The sequence below is a fragment of the Varroa jacobsoni genome, unplaced genomic scaffold (genome assembly GCF_002532875.2).
Source record: "Varroa jacobsoni isolate VJ856 unplaced genomic scaffold, vjacob_1.0 scaffold_242, whole genome shotgun sequence".
Classification (NCBI taxonomy): domain Eukaryota; kingdom Metazoa; phylum Arthropoda; class Arachnida; order Mesostigmata; family Varroidae; genus Varroa; species Varroa jacobsoni.
Window position 1 is genome coordinate 153,635 of NW_019213144.1, and position 6,024 is coordinate 159,658.

The 6,024-nt window shown below is 41.2% G+C and overlaps 1 long non-coding RNA gene across 1 annotated transcript in view; it reads right to left on the reverse strand.

The window, feature by feature from the left end:
- Positions 1-3,925: 3,925 nt before the first annotated feature.
- LOC111273979 (uncharacterized) overlaps positions 3,926-6,024 on the reverse strand; it is a 4,447-nt gene continuing 2,348 nt past the window's right edge. Inside the window, exon 2 of the long non-coding RNA XR_002688140.2 lies at positions 3,926-3,993. This is a non-coding gene — a long non-coding RNA (uncharacterized LOC111273979). The remainder of the gene's footprint in view (positions 3,994-6,024) is intronic.

A 6,024-nucleotide genomic window follows, 5' to 3' on the forward strand; every position in this document is an offset into this window, starting at 1 on the left:
TACTTGTTGCAAAAGCTATTGCTCTGTTTAAAAACGCGGGTTCGAATCGTTTCCGTTTTGTCGTTTGACGCCCACAGCTTTTATTGTTTCTCATTTTGTGACAGTGGGCGTGTGCGATTTCACGAGACTGATTTCAGGAGAGCACTCGCCGTTACTCGAATATTAGCTCTGAATAATTGTTCGATGGGCATATTTTCTACTATATTTGAGTCTCTCTGTACCTAGCAAATAGCTCTAGAGGGGCTCGCATTCCCAAAGGATGCATAATGTAAACTTCAGTAATAAATAGATTATGCAATAGTCATTATGCATATATTGATCTCGCGCAGTTTCAATACAAATATGATCGGGGTGGAATTTTGTAGTGTACGGGCCGGATCGAAATGTCCGCTTCATCTTTTGCTTCTATAGAAATTTACTTCTAAGAAAAAAAAAAGTAATATCACCATTTTTTCATCCTGCTCGTAGGAGCGCGAACGTAACGATGAGAAGTTGTTGATGACGGAACCCGGGCCTTCTCTAATACTCATTCACCTTGGCTCGTAGTCGAAGATCTCGTGGTAGTGGAAGAGATTTGAATTTCTATGCGATAGCTTTGGTTTGGAGACAGCGCCAGAAGCGACAGCGACGATAACGACAACGGCGGAAGTTGATGATTCTCGAAGACGCAGCGGCAGTAGCTGAGAGGTGGGTTAAGTACAGGACCCACAGCCAAGCAGTGCCATCGTTGCTATACCGCAGCAACAGCTTTCTGCCGTAGAGAACTGGCGTAACAGAGCGCCTTGCAAGCAACCGATCAGAGTGAACAACCCGAGCCGAGAAGGCTCTGTGTAAAGACACAGAGATTACGTGTCGTAGCCGCTTTTTGTGGGAGTATGTGCGATTAAACGCATCAGATAGGGGAAATTTGAAAACTGAGTTTCAGTATTACTAAAACAGAAGAAAAACAAGAAACCACCATAGTATATAGGAACAAAAAGCAAAAGTTACAGCCCCGCTATAGTGTACATGTAGATTTCGATATTGTAGTTCGAGAGATATAGCTGGCTTTTTTAATTATACTACCATATATGTTACTGGTTTTACCCGCGGCATGGTACTCACTACTTAGCACACAGCTAACTGAAATAAGGTTGAAGAATAAGTGCCTTGGGTCTTCGGTAAGGCGTCTCTATTAACATCGAAGATCTCCTAAATACACTATATTTCTACATACATTCTACCATACGTTCCTATTGGACTGTGTAGTGATGCTTTTATATGAAAATACAGTTTAACGATCGATTGGAGTCGTATTGCGAAGAAAATAGTATGAACCCAGTTATAAAAAGGCTCACAATTATAGCAACGTAACCAAACTGTAACGTCTACGTATTTACATCCGAAGTTTGTGTTTAGGGCGTTTTTTTTATTCTTACATAGCCCGGTGAAATATGTGTATTTTTTTCTGTGCAAGATAACAAGTGATACCATACGTATGTTGGATTTCCTTGACATTTGATAGCATTTGACTAATTCTTAGTAGAATCGATCTGGTAGCTTTATCCCTGCGTCATGCAATGTTAGGGTCAGAAGTAGGAGAAGAAGAAGGAGAGACTGATACTGGGAGAGGACTACCAGGACCGGTGAACCTACTCGTTTTGCCAGACACGCCTGCTTTGTCCTTCAGTCTATTTCTTTGGTTTGGTTTGGTGTAATACTCATTACATTTTTTTTCGAACTATGGAAACGGACAAGTCGAATTCTGCTGCCCGATTTGTCTTTTACACCCAACTGGGGCCAATGTGTGTTGATAAAGACTGTACCATCCTGTCTCCGCACCTTCGTAATTATACGCGAAACTGAAATGAGTTTCATGCTTTAGCTATGAGTGCACAATAAATAAGCTACTTGCCTTGTATTATAAAAGTGCATTTCTCCCTACGTTTTACGGGCAGAGGCAAACAATAACCAATGATATACGTACGTTATTGATAATGCGGATCAAGGTTATCTGCAATGACGGAGTGGCATCCACTAGGCAACGACTCGGATTTTACGGTCGTGTGTATCGATGAGCACAAGGCATAGCATAAAATCGAGCTCAAATGATTGACATGTTGACAGACTTTCTCTCGATATAGTTGGTTCAGTCATTTTATAGAAAACGTAAATAGATTACTCGTACTCGTGCCGTTCCCATCGTTAACTCTAGTGAGGTACAAGCTAATTACTACAGAAAAAATCGAATAGAATTAACAGTGAGCGTCCCCGGATCAATATAGCAGCATTTTACAGATCCACTTCCGTACTACGTATTTTACTATCTTCCCAATCTCTTAATCAACATTCCTCCATTCGCGGGAAACCATTCACCGGATACAAGAGATCGGGCAGCAAAGCCCGTAAGCAAACATTGTTTCCGTTAGCGGTACCCACTTCAATTGAATGGAAAAAGCTGGAAATACTACAATGTTCCACTTAAATCATTGCAAATGTATTACTGCTTTCTCTGTTACGTACTCGTATGCCCTCCTACGTAAACTACTTGGGTCTCACATCAACCATTTGGGGTGACAACACGCTCAGACCAAGAATTTCTCTCTATAGAACATCCTACGGTAGTACGTGATCAGATCATATTATGTCAGTCACCGAAATCAGTTGTATTTTTCTGAGAAAGATTGACTCTATTCTATTGATAGATAACATTAAATTTTATTACTAGTTAGGTAGTCGCATGTTATTCTGTCAGTGTCTATGCTAGGCCATTGACAGGCCATCTCCGTGAAAAGAGGCCGAAATAAACGATAACCGTTTTTTTTTCACGAAACCACGCTTAATCTTAGTACATCGTTGTTAGAAATTGGTATATCTCATTCTGACGCGTGAAACGGTATGAACTTTGTTGGTACTCATGGGCAGTGTATGAGACGGAAAGGAGTTACTTAATTCTTGTTAATTTATTTTCAAATCTCTGAATTGCAGACGGCATAAGTTGAGTGGAAGGGTCCTTAGTTAATATTAGAGCGTAAAGTCGCGCTTTGCTCCAATTTCCGGTGGTTGACTGTTTCCCCTTTGTCCTAATGTTCGCTGAATCGCTTCAGCCTTGTTGTCTATCTACAAGCGGACACCATTTGCCTGTCTAGCCTACCTGGCTCTCTCTGTGTCGCCGTCCCGGCGCTCCAACGTCACATGCACCCGTGGCCTCCGGCGAAAATCTCTGTCTACCCTATGTTCCCTGCAGGATCACCGTTGCGGCTCATCCGAACCATGTGAAGCTCCGGTTGGAGTCGTCGGTGAACGAGCTCCACCATTCTGGCAAAGAAGTAGGCAATCAACATACATGAAAGTGGCATACATGGCGACGGCTGGTACTAATGTCAGTGCTGCCTGCACAGTAGATGATTGGTAGGGAGCCTTGAATCGCTACCGACTGAACATAGCAGCCGCCGTAAGCAAAATAGGCTTCACGGAAGCAGGGACAAGCAAGCCAATAGCGCTAGTTGTGGTAGCTATACCCTACTGCCTCCAGCAGCACGCGTTGCTCCACTGCCCTCATACGGTGAAACTAGTAGTATGGTATTTTCGCAGAGCCGTACGTCGTGATTCGAACGACAGTGGTCGATGGAAGAAGCGTTGCGGTGTTGGGTCACAGCGGAAATAGTTTGTTGTTACCGTCCTACTGTTCTTTGAGGGTGGACGCGTATAATTTTTTCCTACAATACTGAAGAGAAAAGCAGTTACCGCTCCGACGAATCTCGTTGGGCTAAACGAGCGAGCAACGTGCGGCGGTAGTGGTGGCAATATTATATACAGATATTAGATACGATGATATACCTAGAACACATCTATATATACATATATCTACGTATGTGTCAGATGTATCTAGATAATGTGACCGTACAGCGTGTATGCAGCTTCCTACTATCAAGACACATTGAAAAAAACAGATTTTTTATTATTATTATTATGTTAAACAGTGTTGCCCCACAAATGAGGACTAGTATCCAACTGGACAGATACAATAGTTCCCGTAATACGGCACAGCAGATGGCGCAGAAAGCGTAGAGCGGCATATTGTAAAAAAAAAAAAAAACAAAAAGAAGGGCAATTAGAAAAGATGAGGATCAGTTGCGTATACTTACGTAAAAACAGTATTTTACATTTCGGTCCGCATATGCCAAACGATGCCTAATTAGCCTTGATGTGCCCAAAAATTTCTCATTGCAAAAATTTCCGAGTGACTTTACTATAGCTGCCACATGTCATTATCATCAGCGTCATCCAGCTATTGCTCTTATATAGGCTAGACTCTACCAAAACATACTACACACTTTAGTAAAAAGAGGAAGCTGAAATATTGCTTTGGGACTGACCTAGTTGATTTACCGATACTTTTGATTCCGAGTAACTAACTGTACATATCTTTTCACAATTTTTTCATGTAGAATGCTTCTGTGTTGACCTAGCGTACGTAGTTGTTCCTATTTTCCTTAATTTTTTGGTAGATTTACTCCTTATGGAAAGGGACGAGGCGTGCTAATACAGGAAAGGAAATGAGGGTGTTTAGGCCGGGACGTGTACACGAGCGTCAAAGAGCGCGGCGTAATCAAAGAGAGTTGATCCATATAGCGTTAAGCAAAAAAATAACGTAAATAGATAGCATTGCTTTAACTGCCGATCGTTATACGCACATGTGGCTATTTAGAATGGAACCTGCCATGGAAAACAGTAGTTTCTCGAACGACGGGCCTGGCATTTTATTTTCAATTAAAGTATGAACCATTACTATCTATGACGTTGTGTTATTCGTATAAGAATTTATTTGGTCCTATTTGTGAAGTCTTGAAGAGCAATTTCGACATTATGTTCAGATTGGAACACTTTTCGTGTTAAGAAGTTGTCATGACCTTGAAAAAGATGGCGATCTATGCAAGCATTGGCCGCTTAGTATGGGGGGTGCAAGTCCTGTATTACTGCCAGCTTGAGTCTTTTGGTGTGACATCGAGCGTTGCCACGCAACACAAAGTTCCCTCATCATTTTGTTTAGCTGTTGATAACAGACTAGAAGATTTACGAAGTCGTAGCGGGTAACACCTGCATGAGACTAGCGTCATAAGTGTTACAACTTGACATTTCTTCTAAGATGATCTTCCGCCGGTTCGATGTGACTGTTTATGATTATCGTACCGGATCAATTTATACTTCGGCCCAGAAATAGGTCACAGGTATCACTTGATAGCATGCGTGTCTAGTTCTGATCCTCGTTCAAAACATTCGTTGTCCAATTGTTTGACCAATATTATACGCCTACATATAGCAAACCTTAATCAATAAATAGATAAATCCTAACACCCGTCAATTTTAAATTGTATGGTTTGAACCGAGAGCTTGTAGTGTTTCTAGTAGTTGAACTTTAACCGAATACAAAGCCTATACATAGAGCCGTGTCTGTTGCCGTAGTTCCAAGACGACACTCGTACTGGATAATTACTCTAATTTTAAGATTTTTCATGGTCCAATACGATTCGTCGTTTGAACGACTCTATCCGAACAAACGGCTCAGAACACGGCTAAAGGCTCAGAACATTTACAGCTACACAGCTACAAGTGTATCCTGTATTGAAAGTATTGTAAAAAATTTATAAAATATTGAAAAATATCGCACCGTTATAAAATAACGCCATACGCGTTTCGTACTCAACGACGTCGTACGGCTTGAATATATATATATGTATGTGTGTATACGACGTCGGCTTAGTGCAGACGTAGTGAATCTAAGCGTGTGCTTAGCTCGTGCTAAACTCGAGAGACAATGACCAGGGGGGAAAATAAATTTATTAAGAAAGTTATCGTGGCGGAAATCGTGGACGAGATCCGCGAGTCTAATTAACGGATTGTTACGCCCATAGCGTTTTTACAATGTCGCGTATCCGAAGTGAGAATTGTTCATATGCTTCGTTTTTAGGATAATATATTTCAATGAAATTTTTACAGTTTTAATATATAATAACGAGTGTTTTTCTTTGCGCAAATAGCTAA